This window comes from Suncus etruscus, chromosome 11, assembly GCF_024139225.1.
Source record: "Suncus etruscus isolate mSunEtr1 chromosome 11, mSunEtr1.pri.cur, whole genome shotgun sequence".
NCBI lineage: Eukaryota > Metazoa > Chordata > Mammalia > Eulipotyphla > Soricidae > Suncus > Suncus etruscus.
The window spans coordinates 91,093,632-91,113,277 of record NC_064858.1 but is presented as its reverse complement, the minus strand read 5'-3'; the positions used below and the strand labels follow the sequence as shown (position 1 = coordinate 91,113,277).

Here is a 19,646-nt window from a genome sequence, read left to right as displayed (position 1 = left end):
TCTGTCCATTGCATGGTTTCTCTGAGTTCTTTGTATATACCTAACATTTTCTTTCTAAAGTACTTATCAGAGAGGCTGTATAGGTGAACAATACTGGTTTGATCTTTAGAATGTGTATTTGTTTTTTTGGGTATGAAAAGTCCTAGGTATATAACAAGTAACCGCCTTTCTTCCATTTCTTCATTCAAAACCATTTGTTGTTCTTGATATCTAGATATTAAGCAACATTTTAATCTTATCTCAGAACATAAAGATGAATGGAACTGGTCTACAATGAGATAGATTGCCTTAACCAACAAAACCTCTGGGACCTATGATAGAGCTTTGTTAAAGAATAGAGGCTTTTCCTTCCTCCAGAGCTCCAGGGCTTCCCCTGGGCCACATGCTTGGGAAAGCCAGCAAGGTGGGTCCCTTGGAGAAGCTTATGGGGTACCCTAGGCTTTCCCCACTCCCAAGCTGGCTCCAGAGGGAGGCTTAGGGTGCGGGCTTTGAACTTCTGGCTTTTCGGCTTGGGAAGGATCTTGGGAAGGATTCCTTCCTGGGAGCCAGGAGTCTCTGACAGCATGGGTTTTGGCAGACCTCCGTTGTGCCAAAGGCCTTTTTTACACTTGGAGGAGCTTAACTTGGGGTGGCTGATAGTTGCTCGGCTGTACTAAGGCAGTCACTGGTGATTTCATACCAGTCTACATGTTCCAAACTTCGCGGGGCTAGTGCCCCCACATGCACAATATATATTAATAGTATTCCATATTAATAGTATATCCTTAAGATATGTTTTTATGTATGCAGAATGTACATTTTGTATTCTGCTCTTTATCACACCCCTACAAAACTCATTTTTACTCTTTAACTCTCTCACCCTGAACCATCATTACCCCACATTTATCCTTTTTAACTTCAGTACTGTACCATCCAAAATCACAGACCAATGTGTTGCACTGGATTTAACACCCACCCAACTATTTCAAAAGCATAAAACAGACAAGTATACCCTTTGAATATTTTATATCTATTTTCTTTGACAGCTATATCTCTTACTAAATACTCTCTTATATAATGACGATTTACCTTACTACTTTTTATCTTTTTTTCTCTTTGTGAACTGATCAATAAGGAATTTGGTGGAAGATTCCCCCAGTTTATCACTTATGTATGAACCAAGTTGCGGGGATTGTTGGACTTGTTCTTGCAGCCCCATATGTACCAATAATGCCACATGGCATTATTCTTTGTTTGTATAAGCATATTAAAATGGTGAAATTCTATACATACTAATAAGTTCTTATCTAATAATGATGGGAACACACAAAACTTGTAGAGCAATTGGACCTTACACCCTGAACATTGACATAATGACCTGGTGCAGGCCTCAGAAGAATGGGCATTCACCATTCATCCCTAAATTAGGGAAGCCACCTACAAAACATCCAACATCTGGAAGCAATTCTCTACCAGGGAAGACCCTACCGCTGCTCTGACATTGACCTTCTCGAAAGAGACTTCCCTTAACACTGAGAAGACTTAACAACAATAATGTCCTGCTTACTGGACAGGGCTAATTGTGAGGTAGAAACAAACTAGAGGATGCTTGACACCAGCCTGACTTCACTGTAGGATATGCAGATTCCAGGATCTTTTGCGATCAACAGAGATGGTTTGAAAAATAAAACTGTATTGGCACTACAGACAAGGACTTGGATTAGACAAACTATTTTGCCAGAGCCTAGAGCTGGTCTTATGCCAGGAAACTTCAGGGGTAGGGTCTCTTTGTATTTAGGCCAAGGCTTTTCCTTTCCATGTCACCCATATTTTGGTGGGCCTATGCAAACATTAATTGCCACTCTAACACCGTTTTTACTTTGCTCCTTTGACTCTAAACCTTAAATTAAAAAAAAAACCCACTTAAATTTTTGAGGTTAACATAAACTAATATGCATATGCATGGAAATGTAAAAAATACTATGCCTTTAATGTTTAAGGAGTTACACAAATATCATGGCTTTAAACTGCTTTGTTTACCACTAAGAAATGTTATAATGTACATCTGGAGACTTGAGGGACAAAGTAATTGTACATGGGTTCTGTTTTATTTCTTCTTAATGTTCCTTGACTGTATGTTCAAAATTAAGGTGTCAGCAACAGGATTTCTTCAGAGAACTCTGTTTATTGGTGATTGTCCTTCCACGGTAACTTTACCTTGTCCTCTTCCTTTGCATCATTGTTCTCATAATTAAAATAAAAGAATATTAAAGAAAAGTAATAAAATAAAAGATGTTCAGGGTCAGAGTGATAGTTCAGTGTGTAGGGTGCTTGCCTTGCACAATGCCATCCTCAGTTTTCCCCTGGCATCCTATAAGGTGCCTCATGCCCCATCAGGAGTGATTCTTCAGAGCAGATCCGGAATGAATTTTGAGCATAAATGGGTGTCACAAAAACAAACAAACAATTAACCAAAGCAAAAAGATGCTCCTGTCATCCAGGAAATTTTAAGGTGTATGGAGCTTTTTGTCAAAAACCAACATCAAAGACCAAATAAAAGAATAAAAGATCCCTCTAGAGGCGCCTCCTACCCTGAACATATGTCATGTGGATCCAACTTAGACTACATGTGACTAGACAGTGACTATCCAATCCCGAACCTTAGGTCTCAGACAGAACTGATACAATTCTCTGCAATTTCTCCAGGAACCAAATTTCTCCTGGGAAATTCTTAATACTGTTCTGGCACCAACATATGTTAGTTTTGATATGACATCCTAACAATGAGGAAAGGACAACAACTTGGTCTAAGAGCAGGTTATCTTATTTCATCACCTAATGATAAGATGAAATCAGAATACATGCCATCTTTTGATCTGTGCAAAAGTCAAGATCACTAACTACAGAAGACTGTGACAAACATGACTTGGTAGAACTTATCCTGGGACCAATAAGAAAGAACCTAGTCTAGGCTTTGGCCTACAATCTGTACAACAACCAAGATCTCTAATTCCAGAGATCTGACTGAGACAACTGAAACTGAGGAGAACTTCTGGAAACATAATCAAAGACTCTATCCTATGCTTCATCCTAGGATTGGTGCAAAAACCAAGACCACCAATTACAGAAGACTGATTAAAACAATAGTGATGGAACAGAATTTCTAGATCCATAAAGAAAGACTCCATCCTAGGCTCCATCCTCTGACCTGTGCAAATACCAAATCTCTAGCTACAGAGGCCTGATTTTATCATCCATGACTGAGCTGAAAGTTTTCTGGCACCATAAAAAGACCTAGGGGAGTGAAAAAGAGCATGTACAGAGTCTGTAGTTATTCCCATGACAGTATCTTCAAGGGCGGAATAACCCTGTATCTCTTAGACCACGGGGGAATTCCCTTTCTAATCTCCCCAATATTTACTATGCCTATGAAAAGAAAAAAAAAAGGACAATTTTTTTTCTTTTAATTTCGGGCTCGTGGTTATTTTTAGTTGTCTTAATTGCTGTGGTGCTTTTCGGGTTTTTTGTTTGATGTTTGTTTTTGTCATTGTAGTTTTTTGTTTTTTTTTTCTTATTTTTTGTATTTTTTGTCTTTTTGTTATGTTTTTCTTCCTTTTTCTCTTTCTTCTCTTAAATTGATATGTATAACCTCTAGATGGACTCCTACCGGTTTTTTGTTTGTTTTTTGCTTCCCCCCCCAAACAGAACCACATAGCTTGAATCATCTTGTTCTGCCTCATAAATTGGGGGGTGGGTGGAAGAATGATGGTACCAAGACCAAACAGTCATATGAACATTGGGTAGAAGTAGAAAAAAATGATCAGACTTAAACACTAATTCCAAAGCTAATGACAGCAGAATTGCTACCCATCTACAACAAGCTAGACAGAGAGGGGACCACTCATACTACCAGCTGGGGGGCAGAGGAGGAGGATATGGGATGCATACTGGGAACAGGGGTGGAGGGAGGACAACACTGGTGGTGGGAATGTCTCTGATTCAATGTCACTATATACCCTAAATATTGCTGTGAAAGATTTGTAATTTACTTTGGTCACAATAAAAATTATTAAAAAAAAGAAAAAAAAATAGAGGCTTTAATTATTCTTTCATAGGTTTAGAAAATATAATGTGGGGCTGGAGAGATAGCATGGAGGTAAGGCATTTGCCTTTCATGCAGGAGGTCATCCGTTCGAATCCCAGCGTCCCATATGGTCCCCCGTGCCTGCCAGGAGCAATTTCTGAGCATGGAGCCAGGAATAACCCCTGAGCACTGCCAGGTGTGACCCAAAAACCACAAAAAAAAAAAAAAAAAGAAAATATAATGTTTATAAAATTGCCCCCGTTTTATATTACAATGTAAATGTGATTTCTGTCTCTTACTTTTCATCAAAGAAAATGTGTAAATATATGCACAATTATGTGTTATAAATATACTTCTGTAAATATAGTTATAACCTGTAAATTTAATCTTAAAATTTCCTAAACACACAGTTAAAAATACATAATTGATCTTAAAGGTCATTTTACTTATTAATGATAAATACATTTTACTTTGCTTATAATAAACTAATTATTTTATATGAATGGTTTCTTCAATTACTAACGGTATAGTTCTTTCAGATAAATGCCCTTTTTGTTTGTTTTTGGGCCACACCTGGTGACTCTCAGGGGTTACTCCTGGCTATGTGCTCAGAAATCACTCCTGGCTTGGAGGACCAAATGAGACACCAGGGGATTGAACTGGGGTCTGTCCTAGGTCAGCCACGTGCAAGACAAACACCTTACCATTATGCCACCACTCTGGCTTCAGATAAATATATTTTATAACTCATTATCTGTGATTAGGAAGTTATTTTATGAACCCACATTCATAGCCTTTTTTTATTTGAAAAGTTTCTTTTGTAAAAGTCCCCTCCCTACCCCATTCACTCCCTCCCTCCCCTGCTCCCTCCCCCATTTCCTTCTTCCCCCTCCTTCCCTCCTTCCCCTCCTTTTCCCTCCCTCCCTTTCCCCTCCCTTTCCCTCCCTCCCTTTCCCCTCCTTCCTTCCCTCTTCTTCCTCTCCCTCAGTCCCTCCCTCTCTCCCCATCTCTCTCTCCCTCCTTCTCTCACTTCCATCCTTTTCTCCCTCTCTTCCTTCCACCCTTCCCTTCCTATTTTCCTTCCTTCCTTCCTTCCTTCCTTCCTTCCTTCCTTCCTTCCTTCCTTCCTGCCTGCCTTCCTTCCCTCCCTCCCTCCCCTCTCTCCCCTCCCTCCCTCCCCTCTCTTCCTCCCTTCCTTCCTCCCTTCCTTCCTTCCTTCCTTCCTTCCTTCCTTCCTTCCTTCCTTCCTTCCTTCCTTCCTCCCTCCCTCCCTCCCTCCCTCCCTTCCTTCCTTCCTTCCTTCCTTCCTTCCTTCCTTCCTTCCTTCCTTCCTTCCTTCCCTCCCCTCTCTCCCCTCCCTCCCTCCCCTCTCTTCCTCCCTCCCTCCTTCCCTCCATCCCTCCCTCCCCTCCGTCCCTCCCCTCTCTTCCTCCCTCCCTTCCTCCCTCCCTCCCTCCCCTCCCTCCCTCCCTTTCCTCTGTCCCTCCCTCCCTCCCTCCCTTCCTTCCTTCCTCCCCTCCCTTCCTTCCTTCCTCCCTTCCTTCCTCCCTCCCTCCCTCCCTCCCTCCCTCCCTCCCTTCCTTCCTTCCTTCCTTCCTTCCTTCCTTCCTTCCTTCCTTCCTTCCTTCCTTCCTTCCTTCCTTCCTTCCTACTATTTTACTGACAAATCCCATAAACCCACATAAAATCATTATTTGAGTTGCTGGGGTTTAGGACTTCAGTGCACCATTTATTAAGGTGAAGATCTACAATTCATAATGATTGGGATCTATGGAGGTTCAGGACCTTATCCTCTTTTTTAGATTCTCTCTTTCTCTGTAATTCATCTTATTTGTTAATTATTTTATGACACTGTGGAATATAATCTTTGGAGTCAAATTGTCTTAACATTTGGTTTAGAACTTTTTCATTTAGTAATGAGATTGCAATTTTATTTTATTTTGGAGGGGGTTATCTTTTTTTTCTTTTTGGTTTTTGGTTCATACCTGGCAGCGCTCAGGGGTTACTCCTGGCTCTACGCTCAGAAATTGCTCCTGGCAGGCGCGGGGACCATATGGGATGCCGGGATTCGAACCACTGTCCTTCTGCATGAAAGGTAAACACCTTACCTCCATGCTATCTCTCCGGCCCTGGTTTATCTTTTTTTTAATATAATTTTTATTTTAATCATAATGGTTTACATATCATTCATAGTAATATTTTAGGTACATATTAACATTGAATCAGGGGAATTCTCATCACGGATTGTCCTCCCTCCACCTCCGTTCCCATCCTGCCTCCCATATTCTCCAACCTCACCCCAGGGGCTGTTAGAATGAGATTGCAATTTTAAACAAGTCCTCTACAAGAGTTTGGTGAAGAAAATTCTCTTATTCACGATCCTTCTGTTTGACTACTTGTTTCTCTCAGCTTTAGTCTAATCTTATCAAGTTTATGCATTTCAACTGCTTGTCCTGAATAAGATACTAGTAAATAGAATTTCTATTTTACCTTTCGATGAGGAATATGTTATTATATCAATTCTTATTCTCTGAGTGAACATGAGAAACATAAATTATTGTGATTTATTAGTATTGAAAAACCATTTTGGTGTTCTTAACATAGCAGTTTTTTATGTGGTTCTGTAAGCAGGAAATGATTTGTAATTTGGAGGCAAACTAAGAAAATAGAAAACCAATATATAGCTCATCGAGTTAAAAATATAAAATGAATTTATATATCATTACCCATTGGGATTTTTCAAAATCCTACACACCCATTGTGTGTGTAGGATACAGTTGTTTCAGGCATTAAGAAAATCAAACATCATTTTTTTCACCAGTATGACCTCCCTTCACCAGTGTTCTCTCTCAATCTCCCACCTATCACCATAGCCTGCTTTTGTTTAAGTAGAAATTTACTTCATTATTTCTTGTTACAACACAAAGGCAAATGGAATTATCAAAACATAGATCAATACAGGTCAATTTAAAATGATAGCTGTATCTCTCCATGGTGTTACTAAAGACAGTGTCTAAGAGTTTACTGGGCCATGGTTGGTGCTAGTTGAGTCTTCTAGTGATATTATTTAGGCTCACAGAGATTGGTAGATTACTATCTAAGTTTCCCATAATATTACCTGTGAACTCTGGGCTGACAATGTTATAAAATAGGTATTGAAGTGTTTAGGCTCTATAGATTTGAAACAAATTTGGTAGTTTGGAAGTTTGATAAAGTTAAGTCATGGAGCTAGGCTATTTCTGTTAGAAGGTGTATAGAGTTATGTTTGACTACTTTAGCTTATGCAGAAAGAGGACTCAATCCCTACCTACTTTCTGGGAATGCCACAGAGGTAATTAATGGTGGAGATATAAGCCATTATTTTCTTCTGGAACTTGGTGGAGGACCTGGGTCATTTTTCTGTGAGGAGATGTCAGCAGTAGGCAGAATTGCTGTTTTTTCAGTGTCAGGATGGGTGTACTGGGTTTGGTTCAAACCCATTTCACAAGACAAGACTCAAACTTTTCAGCCTCTTTTCCAGTCTCATCTGAGAGGCTTAATTGCTTATATTATTTGAGATCAGTGGCTAAACAGATCTGTTGAAGGGCATAAAGGATGGCATTCTTCTGGCTGTTGTAATTCATATAGAAAGGGAAATATGGCTCCTCATTTTCTGAGAGTACCACAGATGTATCATCAGGTCTGGACTACCTGGGACATATTAATGGCCAGTAGTTTCTTTTTGCAGTTGTTTACAGTCACTGGAGTATCTGCTCTATAAACTGGATTTGGAATTCAATGGTGAATAAAGTTCTCCATTTCCTCCAAACAAATTTCAGTATTATGGAAGTATCTGTCAAACCTTTGGAGGAAAATTATTTATATTATCAATTATATTTATCAGTTACTCATCAATTATATGACCATTAATAATTATTTTCATATTAGTATTCTTAAATTTCAGTGTGTGGCAGACATTTTTATACAGGTTCTACTGGGAATTTTGTTAAAAGTTTATATGATTTTTTCCTATCTGTAGTTGGGTCTCAGCATATAGTCTTTATAAAGGACAGTGCAATAAATTCTTATCTTTACTAAAACTCATAAACTCAGAAGCAGGAATGATACACATGTGTAATAATAGATTAAGAATTGTATATATGGTTCTCAAAAAACCCCACAATTTTGTCTAAAAACTGGAGCCATGACTTCAAGGAGAGCAGTTATCCAAGTATAGTAATTGAAGGACATTCATCTAGCTCTTGGGTGACAGGGATTCCATTGACGATGTTATTCCATTCCAGCATACCTAAGGACGTTGACTCATGCTTTTGATTTAGCTATTGATTTGATTGAAGCTCATCCTTCACAGATGGACCATGTTTTGTGAGCACAGAGTAGACTCACTGGCAGAACCCACAGATGAAAAGAGTAAAATAAGAAAAAGACAAATGCTGGATATAAAAGCATTAAAAATTAACATTCACATGGTGACAACAGAAAATGCCCCTTCCTTTCTATAGAAAGTGTCTGGGAAGTTTATCTAAGTTTACCTTATTTGTTGGCATTAAATAATAAAATAAAAATCTTTCAAGAACCTATTAAAACAAAAATAATTATGGAAAAACTGAGATATAAAGATTTAGTGATAAGTTGCATGAAAAAGGCAGAGGAAACCGATTTAACAAGAGCAGAAATAGTCAACTAACATTTTGTTCTAACCAATAAAGGTGTCAAGTTAATACAACCATAACATTTCAGAAAAAATATTATTACTTCTGGTTGTACAGCTTGTTTTATTTGATTTTGAGAGTTGATTATTTAGCTTTGTGTTAAATATAATGTTAGGCATTTTTTTCAAGCCTAAAATACAGATCATTGGTTATCTTCTATTTTATGGTTCTATGTATAATTTGTTCTCTATACAATTTACTGAATACCAACCTCTCCCTACTATATGTATTAATATGACAATCATTCATTATTAAACATTTAATTTAGCAAATATATAGGATGTCACTGCTAATCTTCATAGTCAATACAGATGCACAAAAGATCTTTAATGTCTAACCTATCATGACAATGAATAGACAGTGGGTCAGTCCATTTCTAGTGGTCTTGTTTTCACTTTCACAGAGGCATCTAATATAATTTAGAACACTTTGGGAACAGTTGATCTATTGATTCTGTTTCTCTTCTGTTAGCCTGGAGCATATTATTTCCCTGACAGTTGTAGATCTTTCAAACTCTAAATTAATTTCTTATGTACTACCTGGATTATTTAAAAAAGTACTTTGAAAAAGTAATTTGATAAAAGTACTCATTCTTTTTTCATTTATTTCAAGATAAAGTTTTAATATCACTGATAAAACGTATAGTCATGATTCTTATTTGGGGGCCATTTTGCAAAATCTGAAAACTTTTGATTCTAGGTTGTGTGTGTGTGTGTGTGTGTGTGTGTGTGTGTGTTTGTACATGGGGACCTGCAGGGAGTTAGGGAATAGGCACTACTTGACATCAGATGTATAGAGATCAGAGGTTCTGGGAAAATATCTGGATATTTAATGTACTGCATAAGAATTGTTGATCCCAAATATTATTAGTTCTGAGTTTCAGAAACCTTTCACAATGGCATCTTATCTGTCTGCTTTGCTTGCTTTTTCAACACCAGATATACTGAATTATAATTCTTTTTATAATCTCCATTATGTTTTATCTTTAGGACTTTTTATTTGTGGGGTTTTCTGTGCATTGATTATCTTTGTTCCCACCTTTATTTATTTATTTGTTTGTTTCTTTAGAAGTCATCTAAAATAGTCAAAAAAGTCTTCCATAACTTTCCCATGAGGGTATTTCTTTTTATTCTCTTAATTTTTCATATATATTTTTACTTTTTGTTATTAACATTAACACTAGATTGATAATATATAGTGACCTATAAATTTATTGATAATTGTGTACCTCCCTCTGACCTTTTTCTTAGGAATATAATGTTCTGGAGAGTAGGCTTAGCATAGTCTTTTACCTTTAGTGCTGACTTTGGAACTATCTCTTGAATAAAGGATGCATTAAATAGGGTAATTATCTGGGAGTAATTTATAAACAACAAGACTCATTGCTGTTATTTAAATATTAACTATATATAATCTCTTCTAAATATGTAGGGAACTTTTGTGTAAACCAATATCTGGTATTTATTATATATAATTCTGATTTATAGTTGTAAGCAAAGTAGAAATTTTGAATGTGGTTGCTCTGATCCAAGTGTAAAATTGCAATCTTGAGCAAAATTACTAAAAAATAAAAAAAAGAAAGGAAAAAAGAATACAGCAACAAGAAAATTTGTAAAATTTATTATATCTTTTAATGAGGTTAATAAGTTATCGTCAAAAGTTTCCTAAACTCTTGTTGTTATTGCTAGTTGATTGTTATTTCTTCTGTTTCTGAACATTAGGTAGCTTCAGTTACACATTGGCATATAAATTGCTGTGTTTCTATGAGGGTGATCATATAAAAAATTAGAGTTGTTCAGGAATTCCTGCTGATAGTGTGGCTTGTGTGGGTCATTTTTTTCTACCAGGTCTTCCAGAAGTACATTAAGGCAGCGGAGGGTACCCACATCCCACTCCAAAAGAATCCTGGTGATATCAGCTCAAATGCCAGCATTCCTAGAGTTTTTGTCAGATTGATGTCTTTACTAGGAGTTGTAGAGGAGTGGTGAAGCAGGGCCATGGCACAATGGTGATTGTGGGTGATGGGTGCAGCTGGCATGGCTTTGGCATGGTGGGGAGTTGGCCTGCCTTTCCTCCCAAGACTGTGAGTTTTTAGTTGTGTGACTGCTGTACTCATAATTTTTCATAGCTTGAGTTACATATCTTTCAAGAACAGAGAGAGTCAATGGAGCTGGATGAATGCAAACATGGTGACTTCCATTTGTCACAATATTTATTTTATTATCTGCCATGATTTGCTTTATTTTTATCCCCTTTACTCCAATAACAGCTGACTTTCAAAAATTTCTGCTTGAATTTTTCATTGTTTGATAAAAAAAAGTAAACAAGTTTTCTTTTCTTTTTTCTTTTTTTTTGTTTTGTTTTTTGGGCCACACCCAGCAATGCTCAGGGGTTACTCCTGGCTGTCTGCTCAGAAATAGCTCCTGGCAGGCACGGGGGACCATATGGGACACCGGGATTCGAACCAACCACCTTTGGTCCTGGATCGGCTGCTTGCAAGGCAAACACCGCTGTGCTATTTCTCCGGGCCCACAAGTTTTCTTTTCAATATAATTAAAAATATTAAATTATGTTAGAATTTGATTATAACATTATATATATAATTTTCCAAACTAATCATTATGGAATTTAGTGATATTAATATAATACATATGTATTATTGCCTATGGGGAAACCTGTGAGAAATAAAGATTAATGATGCAATTTAGGGACTAGAATAAGATATTACTTATTAATCCAGAAATACTGTGAGGCTCACTGTCTAAAAGATACTCAAACATAATATAGTAAGGCAGCCTTAAAAATAGGCTATATTCTTCGAAAGGAAAACAGACTGGATATCCTTATTAAAATGATTAATCTATTTATTACCCCAAAATTTGAATGAATAACATAGCTAAATAGAGCTTTAAGAAAACATGAATCACAGAGTATTATATAAGAGTAAATGCATAGAGAATGCAGTTATTCCTGAAATGGTAAAGTCTAATAAGTATTCAGTTGTTATTTGTATGGTTCACCAAGCTATGCCTAATATTCATCCTGCTCTATGTAGGGTGTGGGATTGGTAAAAGATTGATCTCAAGAAAATATGTTGTTTTTTGTTTATGCTGATTATTATAATTAAAACATTTTATCTATTCTTTAGTTATAAAATTCATCAAATTGAAGTTTAAATATGTACTATAACATATATTTGCATATTAACTGGATGTAATTATGTGTCTATAGAAGGTTTGTGACATATCTTTATTTTTTATTTCCCCCCAAATTTTATTGAGGCGTCATGACTTATAATATTCCAATACCATACCTACAGCCCATGTGTCTGCTGCTTAGCACTCATCTCCCAAGAACCCTCCCATCTAACTCTTCTTCCTATGTGGTAAGCTCTATTATATATACTAACTCAGATTCTATTGCCTTTGGCTATTTGTTATTATCTCTTTACGAGGTATCTTTATATCCCACATATGAAAGAGATCATTCTGCTTCATTACCTTTCCATCTAACTAACTTCATTTGGCATGAAAGTGTAGCAGCAAATTGCATGTTTTTTTCCCTTATAGCTGAGTCTTTTGTTGTTGTTGTTGTTTGGGCTACACAGGGTGGCGCTTAGTGGTTATTCCAGATCCTGCACTCAGAAATTGCTCCTGCCTTGGGGGACCTAATGGGATGTCAGGATCAAAACTGCATCTGTCCTGAGTTAGCCTCGTGATAGCTGAGTATTATTTAATTGTGCTGAGTGTTTAATTGTATATACAAACAATTTTATATATATATATATAACACAATTTCTTTATCAACACATATGTTCTTAGACTTGGGTTTTCCAGATTTTAACCATTATGAATAGAGTACAAATGTCTTTGAAATACACAGTGGCAGGGCATTTGACATGCCCATGGCAAACCCAGAATGGACTCAGATTCAATCCCTTGCATTTCATATGGTAAAAAAATAAAGTTATTCTTGGGCCATTGGGCCCAATTTTGAAATCTAAAATTGCTGAATTATGTAGAATCTCAATTCTTTTTTTATTTATTTTTTTTGAGAATTCCACATACTTTTTTTTTTTGTTGAGACTGAACCAGTTGAAGTTTCTATAACTGTAAGAGGATTTTCTCTTATATCTGCACCAGCATTGTTTGTTTTGCTCTTTTTAATATTGTATGATGAGATATTATCATTGATGTTTTGATTTTTATTTCCTTGATGATAAATAGCAGCAACCATATTTTAATTCTCCATTGTGTAAAAAAAGTACTCGACATCACCTTAACAAAAGATGTAAAATACTTAAAGAAAACTGTAAATCACTATTAAAATATATAAAAGATTGCATAAGGAAGTAAAAATGCACATCCTGATTGGAAAGATTAATATTGTCAAAATGAAATTTCTAACCAAAGCATTATACAGATGCATATAGTTCCTATTAAACCCCCATGGCATTTTTAAAGACACATAGACCAAATTATATTCAAATAAATGTATATGATTAATAACCCCAACCCTCCAAAATCACTAAAGAAAATTTAGGTAGAAGGAAGATAAGAAGTTTTTCTTTCCCCAATTTTAAATCCTAATAAAAGCTATAATGATGAAGGTGGCATGGTACTGAAATAAAAGCAGTTTCTGAGATCAATAAAGTAGAACTGGAAGTCCAGAAACATCTGGTAAGCTTATATTCCATTAATGGACAACAAATATTCCACTCAGGTGTTAGGTGTGTAAAATGGAGCAATGAAAGCTTTTTCAACAAATGGTGATGAGAAAACTGGTTAGCCACATGTTAGAAATTAACTCAGACTTTATCTCACAAAATTCAATTTAAAATAGCTTTTGATATCAGAACTCAATCCATAAACTTGGTTAAGTAAAATGTATGTTGAATACTTCATGAAATTGCATCTATGGGAATTTCCAGTGGCTCAATGCCATTGTTTAAGGAAATAGAAGTACAAAAAAAATTGGAACTACATAAAATAAAGTCTGCATGGTGAAAGAAATGATGGCCAGAACTTAAAAATACTCTAAATGCTTTCATACTGTAAAAAGAAATTGTTGTTCTCCCCTCACCTGACAAAGGGTTAGATCCAAGGTAGAGAAAGCAGTGTAAAAATAATACCAATAGCAAACAACACCATCAAAAAACGGGGGAGGATAAGAACAGATACTTCCTCATAGATGGCATATAGTTGGCCAATAGATCTATGAAAAATGAAAAAGTCTTCATTATCTCAGGAAAATGCAAATACAATCTTTCTATTCAGTTATTTTTCATGCTATTCAGTTAATTTTTCAATTAATGTATCAGCTTGAGCTTTGTAAAGCTACTTACACTCAACTGTTATTGACATACAAAATGACATTTTTGTATAATTCAGCCTAACATAAGTGAATAAACCTTATATTCATTTTTCTTTGGAGACAATATTCTAATTTATAGTGAAATAAATTTGAGTAGTATTCTTTGCATTTTGCTTATGTACATAATGGTTTAAATGAAGTTTATAGACTTACTAAGAGAACTTAGCCATAATTTAAATCATTGATCTGTAGGAAAAAGCATGTTAATTTACATATAAATGTTTGATAATTATAGGTTGATGACAGACCAGAGCATCTATAAGAACTTCCTTAATGTTTTGAAAAGATTATTAATAAAACATCTTTGCTAGTATGGTTTAAGATGAACAATTGTTTATAGGGATGAGTAAGAATGAAGTATGTCAGCATTGTTGGTGCTGTCTTCTCAACTCATAAATTTATCATGCAAACCTTTATCACGAGCGAGCAACTGGACTTTAGGATCTCATTAAATATAAAAATTATTAATGCAGAAAAGCAGCACTCTATTTTATTTAAATATTTTATTAAAAAGCATTTTAACTTATTTTCCTTTCCTTGTAGTTGCAACGAGTAAAGGTTGCAAATCCTTCGTTATGATGCTTGTCAGGATCACATACTTGGTTGTAATACTCTCAAATATTTGCTTATGGTAGAGTGGAGATCATGCTCTACATTGTGGTATCAGCGATTCTAAACAATTGAGCTTCTGGAGTTGCACTTTAGTTATGCAGTGTTACTGGGGTTTGAACACAGGCCTAAGATTTACAAATTAGGTAGCCTTGCTACTGAGCTCTCTCTCTGAACACAGTACTATTTTTTAGAAGATAATATTCTCTTTATGAGTGATCTTCAGAGAATAAAGGTCATTTTTAATCTCTATTTTTGATCTGGGCTTTACCTCTCGAACACTAGAAATCTATATAGTTATGTGAAAAAGCTCATGGCATTAGTATTTATCTATTCGTGTTCCATCTGGATTCACAGGAAGGGTGTGATATTTCTGCCAAAGGGTGATGTATTTATAATAATTTCAAAATTTTGAAAGCAAGGTTAACAATGTGAGCTCAGTCTTGTACAATAGATAGTTGCAATAACTTTCCAGGTGCCATTCAAATACAGCTGTAGTAGGAATAGATCAGTATGTTTCCTTGAAGAGCAAAGACTTTTAGTTTGGGAAGAGAGGGACACAGTGATTTTCATTCATATATTTTATTCATATCCTCTATTTAATAATAGCTAATAAATAATAACCATTGCAAGAATACTCAATAAAATCCATGAAGAAATTAATTCATTGCTGAGAGAGGAAGTTTTCTGGTGAGAATGTTTCTTCCATTTTTGGATAGATAAGTGTTCTCTAAAGTGGGTAATACTGGGGCTAGAGAGAGAATACAGCAGCTAAGGCATTTGCCTTACATGTGGCTGACCCTAGTTTGATCCCTTGGTATCCCACACAGTTTTCTGAATTTGCCAGGAATGATTCCTGAGTGCAGAACCAGGAGTAAATAAACTCCTAGCACCACAAGTAAATTACCCCTCTCCTTCAACAAACTAATCCTGAAGTGGGAGATGCTGTTCCCTGGGAAGGCTGGATAAATTCAAGGGGATACCAAGGAGATAGTAGTACCTTTCTGTTTTCTATATTAAGGCAGGTAGGATTCCAGAGGCATTTTGATTGGTATTTGTTTCCTGAAATGGGGGCAGTAGGAAAAACAAAATCTTGATCACCTCGGCTCTGGAGCCAGAGCATCGACCAACAGTTTTAATTCTGAGAATGTTGTTTTAACTTTGTTAAAAGAAATAGAGATCTTGGAATTTTCTCTTACTATGGCGAGAAGCCTTATATGAGTTAAAAAATTACGATAGGCAGATAGGAGAGAGAGTGAGTGAGTGAGTTAGTTTAAATGTACAAAGCCTACTAAAGTAATGTACTCCTGAATACTTATGGGGCAGTTTTGTTGATCTGAACAGCACTTTGTCTTTAGGATTAAGCACGAAAATGTCAAACCTTTACAACCAAGCCAAGCTCCACATGCTCAAAATATTGCAATACCCCTGCAAAAATAAAAAAAAAAAGATTACTATAGAATTCCAAGATAGATAATAATAGGATTAACATTACTTATCATATGAGGGGTCCTGAGGCTATAAACTCTTCTCTATATTGGTCAGACGGGTATTATATTGAAATTGCTATTCTGTTTACATTTATTAATACAACCATAGGCCTTTTACTCTTCTTTCATGTATATTTTATTTGCAAAATAGTTCTAAGAACTGTTGTCAGAGAATTGGCAGTGTTTGATTAAATCATTTTAAAAGTTTAATTAAATCTGAAGTGCATCGTGTATCACTGCCAATTTGTATTACTAGATTTCAGGAAAGAAATTTGAGTTGAAAGAAGTTGTGAAAGGACATACACTGGATTGAGTTCTGTTTTACATCTTTTTCCTAATCATAGTTATATATTTCTGCTCACATATCCAAAATTATTTTTTGGACAAAATTACCAACTGGAATGTTTGTGCCATCTCATTCAATATTCATCTCTTGGAATGATATTTGCTTTGCATTTCTATGTTGGTACTATTTCCAACTGATTTTTGAGCATGCTTTCAGCCAACTTTTTACTGTTATTTACATTATGGGCCATATTTTCCCAATCTCACAATAGAAGACATTTAACATTTTGTAATGTTAACAAATCATTTATGGGACCAGTGAGGTGGTGCTAGAGGTAAGGTGTCTGCCTTGCAAGCGCTAGCCAAGGAAGGACTGCAGTTCGATCCCCTGGCATCCCATATGGTCCCCCCAAGCCAGGGGCAATTTCTGAGCTTAGCCAGGAGTAAACCCTGAGCATCAAATGGGTGTGGCCCAAAACAAACAAACAAAAATAAATCAATTTTTATTTACTTATATTATTTTTCTACTAAAATAAATATATTTGACTTATCATATACGGAATTAATGGGCCGGAGAGATAGCATGGAGGTAAGGCATTTGCCTTTCATGCAGAAGGACATCCATTCGAATCCTGGCATCCCATATGGTCCCCCGTGCCTGCCAGGAGCAATTTCTGAGCATGGAGCCAGGAGTAACCCCTGAGCACTGCTGGGTGTGACCCCCCCCCCAAAACACACACACACACACACACACACACACACACACACACACACAAAGAAATTAAGTTGACCTAAATAAACATCCTGAAACTATTAAATGTACTAAAAAATAAGACTGACAAAATAGGTTAGCCAAATTATGCATCAAATGTTATAAACTATATATTAACAGAAAGGGTGTTATTCTGAAACATGAATATTTTTTAGTTAAAAGAGAAATTTGTACTATAAAGTATATTATGTAGTCTATAGATATAAAATTGTATACTCATTGTAAATTTCTGTGATGTTGATTGACCCTAAATACCTTTTTATATATCAAGGATGAGGTTCAGTGGTTCAGTAGTAGAAAGCATTATTTAGGAATCAATGAATGAGTGAAAGAATGCCTGAGATTGCTCTATTTAGTCAAGAAAGTCTTGGCTGCTGATAAATATCAGGGCCACTTCATAATCTGTGACCTCTACCTGCAGGTACAGAGCCTTTTTCCCTAAAGCAAACAACATTCATTGTTTTTTTTTTATCATCTATAATATTTTTTTCCTGAAGCTTTAAGACAGAGTAGATTTAACTCTATTTATCATGATTAAAATGGGAATAATGATAATATATTAGTCACTGTTAGGACTTGATGCCCATCTGGAGTCCTAGACTAAGTCTCTTCCTCCTCAGTGCTTTTACTGGCATACCCATGGGTGAAGGGATTGCTCCTAAAATTTACATTTAGTATTCAGTACTTGGGGCTTCATCTTTGCCTTCTATCATGAATTTAATGGGTCAAACTCTTGTTTTTGAACTGACATTAGTTACACCAAGAAGTTTGAATTTTCTGGGCCACATTTTATATCTAATTATTTCAGCCTCTGCTCTCTTATTTTTAAAATTCCGGGTCTATAGTAAATTTCACATTTAGAGCTCCTGGTCTGTATCATCAACATCTGCAATTTTAGAACTTTCTCTAAATTTTTCTTTTATTTTCTTTGTCTTTGTCTCTTTGTCCTCCCTTTGTCGTCTCTATAGGTTACTGCCTTCACTACAGGCCTGCTTTGGGTGTATATTTGCCTCCCGTGTCTATGCTTGTGTCTTGGAGAAGCAAATTTCTTGTTTTTATTGCTGTTTTGATGCTACTTTCCTACCTCCTCTTAAATTTTAAATTAATCTTATTTGTTCCCTTTGCCTTCTAACACAGAATGCCTTTTTTTGTGATTCACTTTCACACACTAAACCTTCTAAATTATTGGCTACTTAAATGTGGAAGTAGTTGTTCTTCCTAGTGCCTTTGCTTTTTCATTCCCAATAGCCCACTTTTCCATGATTCATGTTCTATCTTTCAACCTCAAAAACAGTTTTGCTCTCCCCAAAGATTTTATTTCCAATAATTACTACCACTTTTTAGCTTCTGTTTCATACATGATATTTTTACCACAATCTTTGGGTCCACAAAGATTATAGTATATCTTTGATCCTACCTGTGCTCTTTTTCTGAAGGAGTAGAGTGGTGAAAATAAGAGCGTAAAAGAGTAGAAAGCGTGAATTCTTCCTATAGGTTAAATTATGTGCCAATATGTTAAGAAGATACATGTCAGTGATATTATGAATGATTATCTGACTTGCTCCTTATTTGGTTTTGAATATTTGTGATTTTGGGCCACCTCAGGCAGTGCTAGGGCTACTCTTTGTTTCTTGCTCAGGTATTACTCTCTGAAGCATTTGTACCTAGGCTTCCTGCATACAAAGTATGTGTCCAATTTTTTGAGTTATTTTCCCTGCCCAAAAAATCATTTACACAAGGGAACAGATCAGACATTGGTCTGAAGTAAATGTGACTTTATTTCTTTTGTCCCCCAATTCACAATACAGACCAAGCAAAGGGCCTGGGTTGAGGTGTATACGGGCTGCATTTACTGTACCTCCTCTTTCCATACAGTCAGTGTAAAGAACACAGCCTGTGGTAAGAATTGGGAGGCCTTATCTTTTCTTTCCTTTTCTTTTTTTTTTTATTTTTTAAAATGTGATTTTAAAAGCAGTAGTTTATATTAATTCCAACATTACTTTTTAAAAGTATTATCATTTTTTCAAATATTACTTTAATGCTGCTGCTATGCCATCCTGATTCTGTAGAGTGCTAGCTACATAATTGTCTGAGGGTGGTGGTAGGTGTAGAGAAAGTAGAGGGTGGGGGAGAAGGAGAGAGAGCTAGTGTGTGAGAATGAGAATGTGCATGTAAAAAACACTTCTGGGTTCATTGCACCTACAGAGAAATATTGACCTATATTTAACTAATGAAGTGATATCAAAGTACAAGGTTATTCCATTTATCTTGCCTTTATAGTCAATTTTTTGTCTAGGCTATACTTTTGTTTTAGTTTTTGGCAGTGGAGAGGAGGAGGAGGC

At 36.0% G+C, this 19,646-nt stretch overlaps 1 protein-coding gene and 1 non-coding gene across 3 annotated transcripts in view; one reads left to right on the top strand and one right to left on the bottom strand.

Moving 5' to 3' along the window:
• TAFA2 (TAFA chemokine like family member 2) overlaps positions 1 to 19,646 on the top strand; it is a 588,553-nt gene that overhangs the window by 212,652 nt on the left and 356,255 nt on the right. The gene's annotated exons all lie outside the window — the stretch shown is intronic.
• Positions 19,088 to 19,220, bottom strand: LOC126023158 (small nucleolar RNA SNORA51). The gene has a single exon (XR_007500364.1). It is a non-coding gene; the product is annotated as a small nucleolar RNA SNORA51 (small nucleolar RNA).